This window comes from Clarias gariepinus, chromosome 7, assembly GCF_024256425.1.
Source record: "Clarias gariepinus isolate MV-2021 ecotype Netherlands chromosome 7, CGAR_prim_01v2, whole genome shotgun sequence".
Classification (NCBI taxonomy): domain Eukaryota; kingdom Metazoa; phylum Chordata; class Actinopteri; order Siluriformes; family Clariidae; genus Clarias; species Clarias gariepinus.
The window spans coordinates 33537589-33556514 of record NC_071106.1 but is presented as its reverse complement, the minus strand read 5'-3'; the positions used below and the strand labels follow the sequence as shown (position 1 = coordinate 33556514).

General features: G+C 37.6%; 1 non-coding gene across 1 annotated transcript; it reads left to right on the top strand.

Moving 5' to 3' along the window:
* The first annotated feature begins 1867 nt into the window (after positions 1–1867).
* Positions 1868–1984, top strand: LOC128528399 (U6atac minor spliceosomal RNA). The gene has a single exon (XR_008360951.1). It is a non-coding gene; the product is annotated as a U6atac minor spliceosomal RNA (small nuclear RNA).
* The last annotated feature ends 16942 nt before the right edge of the window (positions 1985–18926 follow it).

Below are 18926 nucleotides of genomic sequence, written 5' to 3'. Positions count from 1 at the left end.
AAAACTTTGGCATATGAATTTAATCCATATCAGAGGCAAGTTCTTAGGACAAAATTTTGTATCGCAAAGTTCATATTCATTTTCTTAGGGAATAATGTAAATGTAGATAATTTGTTCTAGCCACACAAAAAAAAAAAATATTACCAATATTATATTTTGCCATATTAATACAATTAAGCCATCTAGAAAATATATTTAAATAAAGTAATATTTAAAATAAATAGACATGAAATCCTACTTAACCTTAATTTATGATTCCTCTTGGCACTGCTTGCTTTAAAGAACAAAATTGAAAAGAAGGATCTTCATTTTCTTCTTCATGTACTATTGTCCTTGGTAATATTTTTGGGAACCATGGTACTATGTCTTCACCAAATCTTGCACAAAATTAAAAAATAATAATAATCTTGCTTTACTTGACTGACTTTCCACTAATGCAAACAAGCTTTGGATGGCTCCCAGACATACGTGCAACTTAGCCAGTGTCTGGTTTTGCTCAGTTCGGTTGCTCGTATGCTGAAAATGCTTCATATGATGAGACAATTTTTTTTTCCACTTTCAGTTCTTAAAAATTCATGATGCGGGGCATTTCTATGCCACGGTACAATTGTATTTGAAGTTGAAAAATGCCCCCCTACACTCCAACCAATCGGCCCACAAAAAAAAGAAAAGAAAAGAAAACCATGCCTCCTCTATTGAAGGACTATTTGGTATCAGTTCGTGTCATGGCTGTCTCTCACGCTATGGTTAACTAAAACAAATGGGGCTTTATTTTTGTCCTGCTTTAGCTCAGCTAGCCAAACTACAGGTGTGGAAACAAAGCTGTCAGCTGAAGACAGCTCAAAATCACGAAGATGTATTTCCTGCACAGGTAGCAGATTTGTCCTATATTCTGATCCACAAGCAACAGTATCAAAAGGGAATCATATCATTAAGCCTGCTCCGAATGGGCAGAAAAATGATAGTAGCACTGCAAAAGCTGGGAAATGTGGAGGGGAGGCGAGGGACCCTGGTCCTGATGAATGTTGATGCAGTATTGAAAAGTTTCAGTTATAGATGATCCAGACTGAAAACAGTGATGGCTTCATAATTTCCACTGCCAGTTCAGTTATTGCATCATATCTTCAACGGCAGTCTTCATTATGACTATATAATAAATGAAGATGTCTAAATGAGTGTCATTGGCTTCTGTACCACTAATTACATTATAATAAAAATGTCAAGTTAATTTAAAGTTTTAAAATTTGGAGCGAATGATTTACATCCAGGTTTCCTATTCTACAGGCTGCAGATCTTTCTCGCCTGATGACACACTGTCAGTCTGCCATGGTCCTGCCCACTTCTGGACAGCGAAAGGGAGGTTAGTGCCAAAACCCACATAAAACCCAGTCATGGAAGCACGTTCAGCAAGAAAACATATAATGTTATGTAATTAAAAAAAACACTTTTTCTTTTTACGAATTGTTTCTAATTGAATGACTAATGCGAGTTACAAAGCTAACTAAAACAAGGCTGAATTCCAAATTCGTCTAACCCATTATCAATGGCACTTCCTGATGTGTTGAACAATGGATTCTATACCCTACATAGTGCACAAGCTTTCCATTTTACACTATTTGGAATCAACTCTGAAACAGTTGGGTATCTAGTAATAAGAAAGTTAATATTAGTTAACGCTAATTGCACATTATTGTATAATGCGTAAAGCACAGTATATTTCATAGCATGGTCTCATTTGTAACAAAAGCACTGAATAAGCACTAACTTATTCAAACATTACCAGATCTAGGAGGAATTACAAATTTGTAGACTGTCTAAGGTACAGTAAATATCTTATGAACTTATGTAGCTTAATATCCTTTTTACCTTGTTGTATAAAAGGAGAGAAGGTTAGCACTCCAAGGAAGAGGTCCTAGTGGCCTGCAACACATATATGGTTAAGGCACTGCCACCTACTTAATGGCATCTCTAACCAAGTTTTTGTCCCAAACCCAGATAAAATGGGAGGGTTGCATCAGGAAGGGCATCCGGCGTAAAACCTGTGCCAAGTTGTTGTGGCGACCCCTTGCCGGGAGCAGCCGAAAGACCAACAACAACAACATTCACACACTTGTTTTTTTTTTTTTTTTTTTTTTTTTTGAGTAAGTTACAAAATCCATTGCATAAACATACAAAAATCTGCAGATCAACAGATGTCAGTTGGTAGGACATTTTATCATCTGTGTGACAAAGCATCATGTAATCCACTAGGTAATCAAAAAATTCAGGTAATCTTTCTTGGTTTTTAGCTCTGAAATGCATACATAATTATGAATGAAAATACATACTAGCCTAATGTCATTTACCAGTACTTCTATTACCTGCTGTTGTCATTGAATTCATGCGTGTCTGTAAAAGGTCTACTCTCTGCTTAAGATGTGTACTCTAGAACTGTATCCAGTTTTCATAAAAGGTATGGTGAAACAGGATCAATATGGTATATATCAAAATTAGTTTTGAGTGTTTGAAGTGTTCCACCACTTTTCTTTACCATCATAGTGACCCATGTTAGAAAAACATCAGGGAATAGCAGCAATCTCGAATCAATCTACAGTACCTATCTAATCTACTACTAGCTCATCATGAACTACTGATTCCCATCCCGGTCATTATAAATCATTCTTTAACTCTAGCCCAAATTGAATGACACAAACAATAATATGCATACACTCATTTATTTTAAACAATAAATTAACGTATGTTAAAATGACCAATTCAGCCATCAGTCACAAGCATTAACAGTCTATAAAGGAACTAGAAAGAGTAAATGGTTTGAGATATTCCTTATCAAGCTCATCTTTGCACATCCTTTACTGTCATTAATCATTCTCTCTTCGGCCCAAGTAACACTGGAATATCAATGTCCTTAATAACATGCAGACCTTCAGGAAATCAACATCCACTTGATCTTATCAGGATCATGCCACGGTTAGCATTGAGACGTGCCGATAAAAGTGCCACGTCCATAAGTTAATTAGCTTTTTATCGCCCTGCAGAATGGCGGAATTGTCAGCGCTGTGGTTTCGGCAGGACTCTCTGGAAAGAAACAACACAACAAAGACGTGACCCAAGAATGCAAATGCGAGGCTTTGTTCCGAGTGTGACGTTAGCACGACTGTTGTAATACAGTCGTGCTCATAAATCAGAGCATCTGTCCCAAGGTTTATTCAACCTCCTTGGGTTCGAAATGACCCCGATGCAAAGTGCACAGTACAGAGGACTTAGCCCCTACTGCCATGCTGATAAGGGAGATTAATGGGGTTCTTGCATTGCTTGGCATACGATCAATGCTTGAGCAACCCAAATGTGACTGCTATCACGGCCATCTGTATCTTGGCAAAGCGCTGAAGTGGATAAAGCAAAAGGACGAGGAGACTCACTCATACAGTAACACGACCAAACCCGAGCTGTATGAAGCATGAAAAAGCCTTTATATAGGCTGATGTCCGATGCCAGATTTAAATGCTTGTTGACCTAGCCTGCGAAAATCAAACAAGTGGTGTAGCGTGGCAAGTGAAAAGGAAGGAGTCCCGTTATATGGAAATTGCTTGATTTATATTCTGCTTTCTTTTGCACTTGTCTCCCAGATATTTGCATGGAAATTGCATCTCTTGCTATCGGTGTGATCTGTGACTGTTAGTGCAGAGGTTCCATTATCACTGTGGTAATCTCTGTCCTCTGTGGAATTCTGGGCTTCATATTTGAAACTGTGTTCCTATTTCATATTTCTTTTTCTTCTGTTCACCCTCTGTTCTCTTTCAGGCCTTTTTCTTCATCTCTGGAGCCACGTTCATCGACTGGGCTAAATAAGATTAAAACATTCCAGGTGGACTGTAAATCGTATAACTTTATTTTTAACCAATGACAGTTCATTGTAGGGGCAAGTCATTTAGTCAGGTGTATAGTTTCATAAATAATGCCTAGAAATATCTTCAAGTTAAAAGATACCTTAATGCAGGTTAATAAAAGTAGTAGTTCTGTGGTTAAAACATTGGCCTGTTGACAGTAAGGTTGGGGGTTCAAATTAAAGGATAAATTAATCAAATCACTCTGTTGTGCTTTAAATGTTTGTTTAATAGTCTACAGAGCTCAAAGCACTTACCATCCAAATTAAGAGATTTAAAAAACAAATAATTATTTTTCATGCTTTTTTTTTAGACTTGCAGATTTATAACAATTTACTTGACATGAGCGTAAGGCTTGGCTCAGGGAAGGGCAAAAACTAGAAATGTTACAGGGAATCATATGCAATTGCAAACAAAATTATCAAAATTATAGATTTTTTTCAAAGTGAAAAAATATTTTTAAAATTGTAGTTATTACAGTCGTAGTTGTAGTCGAGCTAGGTAACAATCTATGAGATGTGATGTAATTAGTATTACTTATAGTTATTCATTCATTTTCTACATCCATGGACCTAGACCCTATCTTGGGTGACTTTGGGCGTGAGGCAGGGTACACCCAGGACAGGGTGCCAATCAATCACACAATTTGGGAATTCCAGTTCAGCTAAATCAAATTCAAATTTTATTTGTCACATACACAGTCATACACAGTGCGATATGCAGTGAAATGCTTAGACAACTGTTCGTGATCTAAAAATAAAAGACTATGAATTGAATAGGAAATAAATATAAAAATTAATATAAAGGGTAAATTTAACTAGGAAAGAATAAAATAAAATATAAAAATGAAAGTTAAAAATAAAATAACTGAACAAAAATACACAATATAGAAAAAATATGAGGAATATATGAAGAAATATAGAACAATAAGAGCAGCTGTACGAGTAGGTGTATATTTATGTAATTATAAATGTAAGTATGAAGGAAACCCACCAAGCATGGGGAGAACATGCAAACTCTGTACACAGAGACCCGAGGCAGGAATTAACACCCTCTCCTCTGAAGGTGTAAGGCCACAGTGCTAACCAGTACGCCACCAAATTTAAATCCCTGTTATCTTGTACGTTTGAGCAAAGTAGCAACCAATGAAGAGGTGAGAGAGCTAGACAGACTAAAGCACTAAAGCATTGCTGCATCACTCTCTTTAAGTAGATTGAAGCAAGGGCTGAATCCCACTGGCAAGCAGTTAGATGAAATGGCATTGTGGGTAATAGCAGTTAAGCCAATGTGAAAATATTTTGGTTTAAATGATAAAGGTCATCTCAAATGCAATATGAAATGAATTACAGATCATTTAACATCCAAGGTTTTAAAGTAAATCCTTCAATTTTTCATCTTCCATGTATACAATTAAAAAAATGCTTTTGATTTGAGGTTACTTTGATTGATTGTGTCATAAGGATGAAAACCTTCTTCATGTGGATAAGCCAAAAACCACAGCAGGGCTCATCTTAAGCACTAGGTTTCCCCTATCAATCCATTACGGCCATTCACAGTGGTGGGTCAGGTCCTGTTGTTTTGATGGAGTGCCAGTTAGACGTGGTGTTATTAGCTGCTGTGGGGAGCGACGCCGTGTCCTGAGTTACAGCCTCGTTTTAGCTCTGCTGTTATCTCCGAGCTGGGCTTTGGCACTGCTATAATTGAAGTGCCGTTTGTCGTTGCGATAACGGACTGCATGGATAATACTACCAAGCTACCAGATTCCTCTTTGCTGATTGATAGTCCCCAGTCCCCACCCTTTTTACAGATCATAGTGTCAGCTTTCGCCTCACTAACAAGTATCATTGTTGTGTCTCTCTTTCGGGGTCGAGAGAATGCAAGCTGATATACTGTAGTTATTTAGGTGGGACCATGGGACCATAAATGCTTAATTGCAACAATTTCAATTTGTGCTTAGAGGCAGATGATAACACAAGCAGAATGCACAAACCAGCAATAACAAGCAAATAACGTTTTTTTTTTTTTTTCAGAAGCAGTTTCTTAATAGTCTAATTTTTATCTGAGTGTTATTTAATATTTCATTTCTTGTACATAGAATGCTATCATATTCTTAAATGGTATGTAGACACATACTGTACAAATGAAAGGTAATTTGAGAATGTGCTGATGTTTCATGGCCTATATGTATAAATTAGGTCAGACTTAAGTCTGAAATCTTTACGAGTATAGCTTTATGATATGCATATATAGATCATGTGAATCACCTGCAGCTAGTTCATGTTTCTAAGGTTGCCAAGGAAAAGCAGCCAGGGTCTTTCAGTAGCCTTGTGATCACTGCAATATAATGGCTTTAAAAAAAATTAAACAACAGACGGTAGAAGAAAATATATACAGTGGATAGCACTGGTAACTTGCACCTCTAGCACTGGGGTTGCCTCCAAAATCTTGCCTCCAGTCTGTCTGTGTGGAGTTTGCATGTTCTCACAGTTTTACTCAGGTCCCCTCCCATGGTGTTTCAGAATTGTCTGCAGTGTGTAAGTGTGTGTGCTTTTGCCCTGCAAAGACTGGTACCACTCCTTGTTCCCTGAGTTTTCTTGGATAAGCTTTATACTCTACACAGGGTTAGTAGTGTAGATGATGGATGGATGGATGGATGGATGGATGGATGGATGGATGGATGGATGGAGTACAACAACAGCAAAAGTAAATAAAATTAACAAAATATCTAATACGAGGCTGGCATATTGCAGGATAGTCCTACAGTAGTTATAATTATCAAATTACTCACTGCAAATTTAGTTTACTTTAACCTTAGGAATTCCATCTTCATTATTCATCAGCTTATAAAATGACATGATCCAGTGCATCCAATTACTGTATACTGCATTTTATGTTCTTATACTGCACGCTAATTGTTTATACAAATGAATGAAGCTATGAATGAAGATACTGTACTAAGTTCATGAATTAATATTATGTGCGTCGGCTTTTTTGTGATGACATTATGACAAAATTATTACTAAAGTAAAGGAGTGAGTGAGTAAGCGAGTAAGTGAGTGAGCAAATAGAAATAATGTCAACTTTTCTAATAACTTGATGTGTCCTCCTATTTAAAAAAAATATGTCCGTTACAGGTCACCTGCTGTGTTTTCAACTCAGTAAGTAATTTCATCCATAAACAATTTGATAAGCAGTGTCTCTGAGTCAAACATTGTGTCCTTGTTGAGATGTTCTTTGTGCAAACAAATAAATAAATAAATAAATAAAAAGACGCAACAGTTGGATTTTTGCAGTGTTTTGGTCAGTATTCTTGGCCTGTTCCTCTTAGCAAACCACCTTAAATTCCCCAAGGTTACAAGAATCCCTCTGATGGACATGCGATTTCAAAATACTCCATAAATTTTCAATGACATCCAGGTCAGAATATTGACAAGGCCATGCAAGCCCTTTTTGATTTAGTTTGGCTGCATGTTTGGGGTCATTGTCCTCTTGAAACGTCTGTTCCCAAATGATGGGATTAAATTCTCCTGTAATATTTCCAGGTACATTGGTCCATTCATATCTCCTTTCATGAAATTGAATGCCCAAGTATTGTTTGCAGTACCAATATCGTAATGGTTCAACCCCCCAAGCTTCAATGTGGGTAAAGTGACCTTGGGATCATATGAAAGCGGCGTTCTTTCTCCAAATGTTCGGTTCAAGACAAACTCAAGACCAAGACCACTATAAGCTATTGAAGTTTCAGTGAAGACAAATAAGCCAGGCTTATGGCCAAGTAGTATGTGTGTGGCATGACGAACACCACAAATAATATAGTCTATCAAGACTGAGACAGACTCTTGTAAAAAAAAATATATATATATATGTATATCTTTGGTATTATAATTTTGTACGAATAAGTCCACAGGATATAGATAGGACAGTTTTTTACAGTGTAATCCAAATTTATGTCAGTGCTACATGGTGCGAGGGTGGTAAGGAAGCACGTACTGTATAAGGTAAATGCTATTACAAGGATTCGCCAGTTATACAAAAGATTGACCAGGAAGCAGTACAGCAGGACTAAAGATTTGCAAATTGTAGCCCACAACAGGAAAATACTGCAAAATGCATTAAGAACTAAAATATGTTTTTGTTTATACAGTGCTTTTAGACCAAATTATATATTATTTAAACATATTGGGATACGGTATAAGTATTTTTGCAACTTGAAATTTATAAACAATGTAAATATCAGGCATTAGAGATTTTTATAATCATTTTGTATCATAAAAGAAACTTTACATTACCACATTGTAAGTACCACACTGTCCATGCTCTAGGACACTCTAATATTCCACTGTTGGAAGATCTTGTACTGATCACAAGAAAGACAAAGCATTCCATAAGCTCTTCTCCAGCAGATCCAAATGGCTTTTAACAGGGTTAAAGGTACAGTAGGATAAAATTGTGGTGGGTAATTATTCCTCATGATCCTAGAACCACACTTTCACAATTTGAGTTCTACCTGTGCCATCCAGGGGAAAAAAAAATCATTGATGAGAAAAACCTTATCATTCAGATAAGTTTTCTATCTGACATTTTAGTGGCACATAGGATTGCTGAGCCTAAACCTAACCAACTGAAACAACACCAGATCATAACACTTCCTCCAGAGGCCGAATTATTATTATTATTATTATTATTATTATTATTAATGATTCTTTTGTATTTTTTTATTTTTTCATGATTTTCTCTCTAAATAAATCATATCTTTCTATCATGTGTTTCCTCTGAACCATGTGATGCCACTTTTCAAACTGTTTGCTTATGCACTACTGGGGGTGGCGTAACACACTTGGATGACAAAGCAAAAGCTCAGCCAATCAGCCCTCTACAGCATCACCCAGGAATCAAGCTAGCGATTTCCAGGTGATAGGACGAGCACTTTCCCAGTGCGCCACTTGGGGGCCTACTATCATTATTATTGATTTATTTAAGTGGCGTTTATTTAAAATGTTTTTGAGAACTTTAGAAAGCTCTTTCACCTTCACTATGATTGCTACCTTTTTAGTTTTCAGTTTTTCACTGAAACCTATAAAGACAAATAAGTCATTCAGTAGATAAGAGCAAAGTAACAGGGGTTTATTTATACTTATGCAGGAGGACCTGTCTCATACAGCAAACAGTTGCACCATGGAGAAAGGTGATTCCTGTCTCATTTAATACACAAGCTACAGTATCTATGCCCTGTACATCGTGTTCTCACATACAAGGAGTTGATTTCCCTATCTGTCTCAGAACAGATGTCCTTACCTTATCGTTCAGCGGTGACTACAATCAGTATGTTTCTATAATATCTTAGGCCATGTCTTTCTAGAATTCAAAAAGCAAATTTTAAAGCTTGTACAGTCTACATGGCACAATTAATACACAATTAAAATGTATTGTTTATATTACATAACATGAGGCAATTTATAAATGAGGGTGAATTATGATTAAAGATATAAGCTGGAAGTACAGTACCAGTCAAAAGTTTGGACACACATTCTAATTTAATGTTTTTTGTTTAGTGATTTATTTTAAAACCCATATGGCATTAGGTAATTAAGTAACAACAACAATCAGTTTTTTTTTTTTTTTTATTAAATGTCAGTTATACTGGAATAATTCTTACAAGAACAGTATTGTCAAGTGTATTTGCAAAATCGATTAAGCATCATAATGAAACTGTCTCTCTATCTCCATATCACCTGTTCAAAAGAGAATATTGCATATTTTTGATGCCTTAAGCACTGTTTAACAATGTTAAATAAATAAAAAAATCAGAAAAAAACATTAAATTAAAAGGTGTGTCCAAACTTTTAAATAGTACTGTGTACAGTATATTGTAAATTACAAAAAAGCTTAATAATTATCCTAGATTGAGCTGATATTGGGCATGTTACTGTTTTTCCCCTATACAGTGCTCACTTCACCCACTCTCTGAATAAAACCCTAATAATCCAATTGTTAAATCAGATCTTCAAATTGCAAGGCTCATAATGGATTGAAAGATTCAAGTCCAAGAGAGCAGTCAACTGGGAGAGATGTCAAGATGAGGCGCACCTCGTTGCTAATCTGCATGGCATTTATCAACTGGGTTGCACTAATGGGGGTGTCAGCGGTTGAAGAAGGCAAGTCTGGAGTCACGGGGCTTTTAAAGAGCCTCAATGACAAAGATGGAGAGCAGTGTTAAAGATTAGGGATGTCACCAATAGGCCCTATTAGAAAGGAGGAAATTGTAGCTCTTTAATCAGCATGGCGCTTATCATATTACATCGATGCCCATAACCACGCCAGTCTGCTTGATGGTGCTTTGGCTGTGGAATTAGCTCAAGGCTAAATAGAGTTAATTCTGTCCAGTGAGATCCTGTAGCTGTTGCCCTACACAGACAAATGGGATACAGTGTTAACACTCCGGGCCATGCTACTAAAGCTCTTAGCTTTTCTTTGAATAAATATATACGTCTTATAAAGTTATGCCATTAGATAATATATATTTATATCAAAATGCTCCTTAATTCTTGAATGTGATCTTGTCAGGATGGATTTGACAGTATTTCTGTCTGTAATACAAATCAAAGCTTTATATAAGTGTACCAATTCTAATGCTGCATAATTTGTTTATTTCAGAAATAAAACTCTTTGGTCTTGCTGTTTTAGAAAAATAATCACCCACATCACGAGACTGCCTCCTAACCGCGTGCATGCTTTAAGCCTTACATACTGTATATTTTTTTTATAATTTGGCACACAAAAGAAGTGTACACTTTGGGTTTTAGCACTGCGAGTGATTTATCACTTTGAAAAAGTTTGTGCAGCATCAGCCACATTTAAAAAAAAAAAAAAAAAAAAAAAAACGAAACTGATACCTCATGGAGGTCAAAGACAAAGGTAGACAGACGTTCAACCCTGTATATAGTGAGTTAGCATCCTTACACAGTACCACCTGCGACCTAGCATCGTTTTTGGGTGCTGTCATGCGGGTCTCGCTGCCTACTCCATCACGCTGACCTTCCCCAGGCATTCCTCCTTCAACACGTTGTTTAATATCTTACTAAACCCACAAACAGATGGACCTTTAATATACTCTGATGCAGCTTCTATGATAAAGGATGGTTGGCTTTGCTGTGGGTTTTTTTTTTCGTGGATGAGTGTATTCTGTGAAAAATTACAACTCACATATTCAAGGTTATTCATCTGACCAGCCTGCAGTCTGTCACGTTTCTCTGAGTTGTTTTCTGGATTGTGGCAAGCATTCCAGGCCTTCAGTCATAGTACCAAATTAATGCTGATGTGTCTGGATGATCTTTGTAGCGCTACTTTTTTACGTGTCAGTTGTAAAACAATTTCACGTATGCCTGAGTTAGATGTTTCTCAGCGGATGGTTTATTGTTTACTGACATTTCTTTTTTTTTTTTGGTCTTCCATTAAACAGAGGAGGGCACAGCTGTAGAACTGACATTTACTTGAAACTTCCATAGGTTCTTAGGGTCAAGCCAATTTAGAATTAGAAACTTGTTACCTCGGTTCTGACGAACCGACTTCTAAGGCAAAGACAGGACTGTTCGCTTTAATAGCAGAAGGGAAAGACATCTGATCCATGGATCCTTGGGGTTTGCGAGGCTATGGCAAGAGTCAGGCTTGGTCAGAGCTTTTCTAACAGTGTCACCTCAGCCAGGTCAAATCATTATGCGTTAATGAAATCTTACTATAATTAGAAGCTGGCTGTATAAGTGTGTAAGCACTTGCCCTGTCTTCTGAGAGAAAGACAGAGATATTTTCACTGAAATAGCGGGGCAGAAAAGTAAAAGGTACAAACTGAAATGAACATTTACACTCAACACAAATTTGTTTTGGGGGAAAAAAAACTGGGTAAGGTTACCAATGTACTTCTAATGATTGCTAAGTATATCTATTTATTTCTTTTCAAAACACCTAGCGCAATCCTTTTTCGATTCATGATGTCTGACTTACAATATCTGCCAGTCCAAAGACATGAAAAGTAGGCTGATTGGCATTTCCAAATTGCTTAAAGAGTATGCATGTGTGCATGGATTGTTATCCATTTTCTGGGTGTACCACGCCAAAACCCCTTGGATACGCCACAGGCCTCCCAAGACCCTGAATAGAACATGCAGTATTGAGACTAATTATAAAATAAATAAATATTATTTTAGTTTACTAATGTTAAGCTTAACATTAACATTCATTCCTTCATCTTCTATGCTGCTTATCCTGTACAAGATCACAGGGGTGTTTAAGCCAAGTCTAGGAGACTTTGGGTAGGGTACACCCTGGACAGAGTGCCAATCCATTACCCACAGACTATGGGCAATTTAGGAGCACTATATTAGTCTAATCTGCATGTTTTTGTATTGTGTGAGGAACCTGGAGCACTCAGAAGAAACCCACCAAGCAAGAGGAGAACACGCAAACTTCATGCACACGACCCGAGGTGGCAATCAAACCCTTGAGGTGCGAGGCCTCAGTGCTAATCATTACAGCACCATGCCACCATAAATTAGCCTTACATGCAGTTATTCCACACTCATTCAGGATCTCCACCTTGATCTCATCCGAAACGTGTGCATGCAGCTTATGCAGTGTGACAGCTCAATGCTCGCCTATCTAATTGTCTTAATTACACATAATGCACCATGCAAATTTCAAAAGAATTCGGAGAGAAAAATTATTGTAAAGCATATTTTATTTATCTGCTAATTGCTGTGGTGTAAGACAGTACTATATATAATACATATGAGATACCTAGAGCATCCAGATGATACATCATGTCTCAGTTCCTTAAAGGAGAGAAATGTTTAACCTGAGGCGAAGCCCAAGGGATTTTAAAAATAATCTTTGGATTTTTGGAAAGATAAAGATAGCATTATGACATGCAGGGAGAGGAAGTTGGCTCTTTCTTATCATCAAAGTGTTTTAACTTTGATAATACCTAATGGCCATCTTCATATTTTGGAAATTTTAAAAAAACGGACATAGGTATATGACAGTACAGTAAGAAAAGAAACTGAGCCAGGCACTCTTTTCTGTGAACAAATGATAGGATTTTAGATGACACCCTGGTCAAAATGACCTTGTTCGTTCGTGGCTCTGTGTTTGGCTCCATGTGCGCTTTCATTAATGTCACTCAGGCAAGCTGTGAAACACATTGAGGCAAATCATCATGTCTTGCTCTTGTCAATCCTACAGCCTCATCTCTTCCTCTGCACCCTCAACTCCTTTCTTTTTCCCCTTCACTTAATGCAAAGTCTAGCAGAGACTTTGCTCCCAACTGGCCCTGTTGTCCTGTGGACAGGAATATGCAAGCAGGGACAGGAGAAGAGTAAGAGGAAAGAAAATACCAGAATTCATTTTTTCAAATAAAAAAAGCTGATTTAGGTTAGAGATTTACATTTAAGTAAGAGGGACAGATGAACATTAATGTAACTTAAGGACTATCTTCACGTGCATATGAACCTAAAGGGGTCATACAGGCCTACATGAACTTTTTTAAGCTGTTTGGACTGAACTGTGTGTTAGGAGAGTGGGTACACAACCACTCTACGATGATAAAGAGCCGCCCAGTGGTTTTCTTTTCATTTATTACAATCCCCCTTCAATTAACATCCCCCTTCTGAAATCAGGCCAATCGCAAATGCCTGTCGATGTGACGCCACACCACAAGAGGCCGCTCCTACACTAGTTGATTGACACTGGTGTTTTAGCAAAGCTCAGCAGAGGTCATGAGCATTTAAATTAGCATGTACTGAAACAGGTTGCTGAGAACAGAGCTAGTTTTTACCAGGTAAAAGTAGTGGTTTTTTACACAATCCTTTTGAATTTTTAATTAACGTATAATACAAACTTTTCATTAGGACCCTAAAGATTATATTAACATTTAATGAAAAATGGGATGTGTGGGACCTTTAAACATCCAATTCTTAATTCAAACTGTTTAATATGATGTTGCCTCATTCTTTGCAGCTATAACAGCTTCAACTCTTTTTGGAAGGCTTTCCACGTGGTTTAGGAGTGTGTTTATGGGAATTTTTGACCATTCTTCCCGAAACGCATTTGTAAGGTCAGACACTGATGTTGGAAGAGAAGGCCAGGCTTGCAATCTCTGCTCTAATTCATCCCAAAGGTGGTCTATCGGGTTGAGATCAGGACTTTGTGCAGGCCAGTCAAGTTCAACCACACCAAACTCATTCATCCATGTCTTTATGGCCCTTGCTTCGTTCACTGGTACACAGTGTCATGCTAATGTTTTATGCAATAGCAGTCATGTTGAGACAGGAAGGGGCCATCCCAAAACTGTTCCCACAAAGTTAGGAGTTATGAAATTGTCCTAATGTCTTGGTATGTTGAAGCATTAAAAGTATTTTTTTAACTGGGACTACAGTAAGGGGCCAGGCCCAGCTCCTAAAAACTCACCCCCACATCATAATCCCTCCACCAAACATTATAATTGGCACAATGCAGCTAGACAAATACTGTTCTCCTGGCAACCACCAAACTCAGACTCGTCTATCGGATTGCCTGGCAGAGAAGCGTGATTCGTCACTCTGGAGAACACATCTCCACTGCTCTAGAGTCTAGTTTCTATGCAGTGCTTTTGCTAATCTGAAGGCGACATTTAGTTTGGAGGTCTGAAGCTACTGACTCTGCAGAAAGTTGGCGATCTCTGTGCACTATGTGTCTCAGCAACCGCTGACCGCGCTCTGTGATTTTAAGTGGTCTACCACTTCATGGTTGAGTTGCTGTCATTCCCAATTGCTTCCACTTTGTTATAATACTATAACAGTTAACTGTGGAATATTTAGTAGTAGAGAATTTCATGACTGTTTGCATGTTGTCCTTATGGTAGGTGGGCTTATTCCGGGTACTCTGGTTACTTCTAGTTTCCTACCACATTCCAAAGGCATGCAGATTAGGATAATTGCCGTTTCTAAAACGCCCCATTCAGAGTGTACCCTACCTTGTGCCCTATGTCTAATAGTATGAGCTCCAGGCCCCCAGCAACTGTGAAATAGTTAACATGATAATTGAGTAAGTGAGTAATGAATCTTGTGCATCCTCTTTAGATTTAAAGCTTAGAATACATTGTCATCTGGTACACACACTTTGTCCTTACACTTATTTCATGAAATAAACCTAGCATAGGTGTCATATAAGCACATGTAATTACTGACCAAAACTTCAAGGTATCCCAATATAGAGGTAAATAAAATGAGTTGGATTGCTTTGAAAAAGTCCCCAGCAGTGTTGGGTTCCTGACCAGTGTGTGGATTTGTGTGTGGGTGAGCAGGCACTGGGCAGCGAGACAGGTGGGAGACAAGAGGCGTCCAAATCCAGGAGAAGTGGCAGGCAAAACAGGATGCTTTGGCAGGCCAGCATTAGCTTTCACCGAGCTTTAAAAAAAAAGACAACAGCTGTTTGTTAAATCATCTGTAAAAGAAGCTATGCCGCCCAAACTCTCTTTAAATACTACACGTTAATACCTCTCACATTTAATTGTTGGCAGAACAGCTGGTGCCTTCTTTTAATTAAGTGACATGCGCGTTTCATTGTCTCGTGGTGCATTCAAGTGCAAGCCTCTTCATCCCAAAAACTGCCACTGGAGGACAGCACTGCATTTTCCACCTAGCTGAATATGGCCTAATTTGAGACTGATAATAGCCCATAACTGTCTCGTAGTTATATGACTGGCCTACTGGGCACTGTTTCAGACTTTCATTACGGCCTTTCAGTTTAAAATGGCCATAAATAAGTTATACTGACCATAATAGAGATGCACTTCCCATGAGCTGTAATTGAACTGTGAAGTTGATGAGGATATTTATTTCACAGCACTATGTGTGTCGCTTGTGAAGTAGTTAATTTAAACACATAGTTTTATATATATATATATATATATATATATATATATATATATATATATATATATATATATATATATATATATATAGAGAGAGAGAGAGAGAGATAAATTGAGTTCTATTATTTCATTTATTTGTATAAATGTATAGGATTTTCTTATTCCCATGCAACAATTTCAAGTCTGTTGAAACCTTTATATGTTATAACATGGGTGTACGTTATATACAGCCTAATTGCAGTGAACTAAGGGTCATCAATCAGGAATTCAGCCTTTACGGATTATGGGAGTATGTTTGTGTGTACGTGGGAACATGCTACAGTGTTTCTGGAAAAGTCTGTCAGTGGATGTGTGGGGGTTCTATTGTGAACGCATTTCGTGCAAATACTGGTCTTAGAATAGCTGGTGAAGAGTATGCCTTTTGAAAAAGGCCGTTTATAAAAATGAGCACAGCAATGGGTGTGTATAAGAAGAGTGCTGACTGCTGCAATAGTCATCGAGCTGCACACCCACTGCTCCCATCTGTGAGGAAGAGGCACGAATCCCCCCAAACTTACTTGCTTCAGAGCTTGAATTGAGATGGTGATCCTGTTCTCAACTGTAGGAGTTTGGGAACAAAAGATTGGCTGAAGCTGCGCTCAAGGAGAGCTCAGATCTGGAGCTGGAAATGGAAATAACTCAACATTTATTTTTGACTAAGTAATATAGAGCATGACAACACCACATAACAATACATATCCTTTCACATCGCAAGTGTTTATTAATTAGTGTAATTGTTTACCTGCGATCGATTGCCATCCTGTCCAGGGTGTATCACACCTCGTGCCTTAAGCCTTCTGGGATAGACTCCAGGCCCTCCACGACCCTAAATACAGGATAAAGCAGTACAGATGATGAATGAGTGAGAGTGTAATTGTTTATTACACTGACTCTCAGTCACTAGCATGGTGAGGTTGGTACGGACCGCAGTACTGGAAAGAACATTTACCTGCCATTTAAAACCAATCGCAGAAAAAAACACATCTGATAACAGTCATGTTTAAAACATTTTGTCTCCTGAATAATTGCTTCTAAGTCATTCTGAATTTCCTCTAAACCATCCATGTCCAAGCTAACTCAAGGCTAAATCCCAACTCCCTCTCTAACCCCTGATCAAGGGCACTACTTTGTGCACTACATTGCACAGTAGCTTTCCATTTTTCACTTTTTAGGATTCATTAGTATTAGTTTTCAAAGTATCACATTTAACAGTATGTTCACCCCTGTTGATAAGCACTTACGGTCGGCCACTACTGTTGTTCGCCCGCTCAGCGTTAGTTAAGTGGAAGAGCTGTTGTATGGAATAAAACTACAGTTGTGATATATTTGGCACGTGGGCTGCACCTTTGTGTCTACAATTGCATCCCAGCTACGCTGATATTGAATACAACAGCACTCACTTCATGTGCAATCTTAAATACAATCTTAATAAAGTTGATTTACCTATTAAATGTGGTACGTTATGCTGACATGTGACCCTATACAGCATACACTCATGCCCTCTTCATGATCCTTATTTGCAAATGTTTCATCATCATCATCAGTGGAGCCACCCACAATGATCCATTTCGTCCTGCTGTTTACAGTCACATTCAAATTCAAATATAAATTCAAATTTTATTTGTCACATACAGTACACAGTCATACACAATACGATATGCAGTGAAATGCTTATATGACCGTCTGTGACCTTATTCTTTTTTAAAACAATTAACAAGAAATAAGAAGGAGAAATAGAAAAGAAGCAAGAATAAATAAATAGCTTAACTACAGTATAAGAAAGTAGACCAAAATATTTAAAAAAATCAAAAATATATGAGATATAAAACCTATCTGTACAAGACAAAATAAATTTAAATGCAAATAAATAGTGGAACGCATAAAAAATGTCCAGAAGTGTGCAAATAAGCATTGTGTGAGCATAGATTTTGTTTAAGGCCACTGGTGGCTGAGTGGTAGGTTTCTAGCCTTACATGCAGAAGGCCCGGGTCTGATCCCCAGCCACTGAATGCAGTGTCGATCCCAAGCTTGGATTGAATGGGAAAGTTGCATCAGGATGGGCATCCGGCATAAAACTTGTGCCAAGATGTTGTGCAGATCAGATGGTCTGCTGTGGCGACCCCTTGACGCAAGCAGTCAAAAGACTAACAAATTATTAAATTTTGTTTGAAAGAGTTAATAGTGAGTAAATGAAAAATCCTTATATATTTGTTAAGGGGCTACAGGGGATCAGTCAGAGATTGGTATGATGTGATCATTTATGATATTCCACTTACAAGCACTTGCAAAATCTTCTGTTCTAAAGACAGTGGTCGAAACCTTTCTTACAAAGCAATATTTTCGAACAATATGGTTATTATTAGACATATTATGTGGAGTGTCCACCATATACACAGTGGTTCCCTAGGAATTAACCGTTACCATGGAAACAATAACACATTTGAATGAATGCAGTAATACAGCATAAACCTGTGATTTGAAATGCAGCAGAAAATATTGTCAGAGCTGCTATCCTAAAGAGATAAAATAATAAAAATAAATAACGACAGCACGGTGGTACAAACATATTTGTCTAATAACCTGCATAATAACAAAAATATGTGGACAATTAACCATCATAACTTTCTCAGGGAATGTTCATACAATCTTGGAAGTACACAAGTCACTAGCATGTCTCTGTATGCTCTAGACATTACAATTTCCCTTCACTGGAACTGAGAGACCCAAACCTGTTCCAGCGTGACAATACCCCTGTGTAAGACGTAAGCTCTATGAAGACATGTTTCGTCAAGGTTGGTCAGAAAGATCTCAAGTGTCCTGCACTAAAACACCTTTGGGATAAAATGGATGGCATAGTGCTCGTCATACCTTCTCATGTGACATCAATGCCTGATCTCAGTAATACTCATGTGTTAAAACAAATCAAGTCTAATGGAAAGCGTTCTAAGAAGAATGGAGCTTATAATAACAGCAAAGTTATAAAGAAGGAATAAGATATAAAACAAGCTCATACAGTAAGAAATGCATCGAATGCTACTGTTCCAATATTGTTGGCACTCATAAAAGGCTTCATCACTTCATATATCTCAATTTGGATCCCT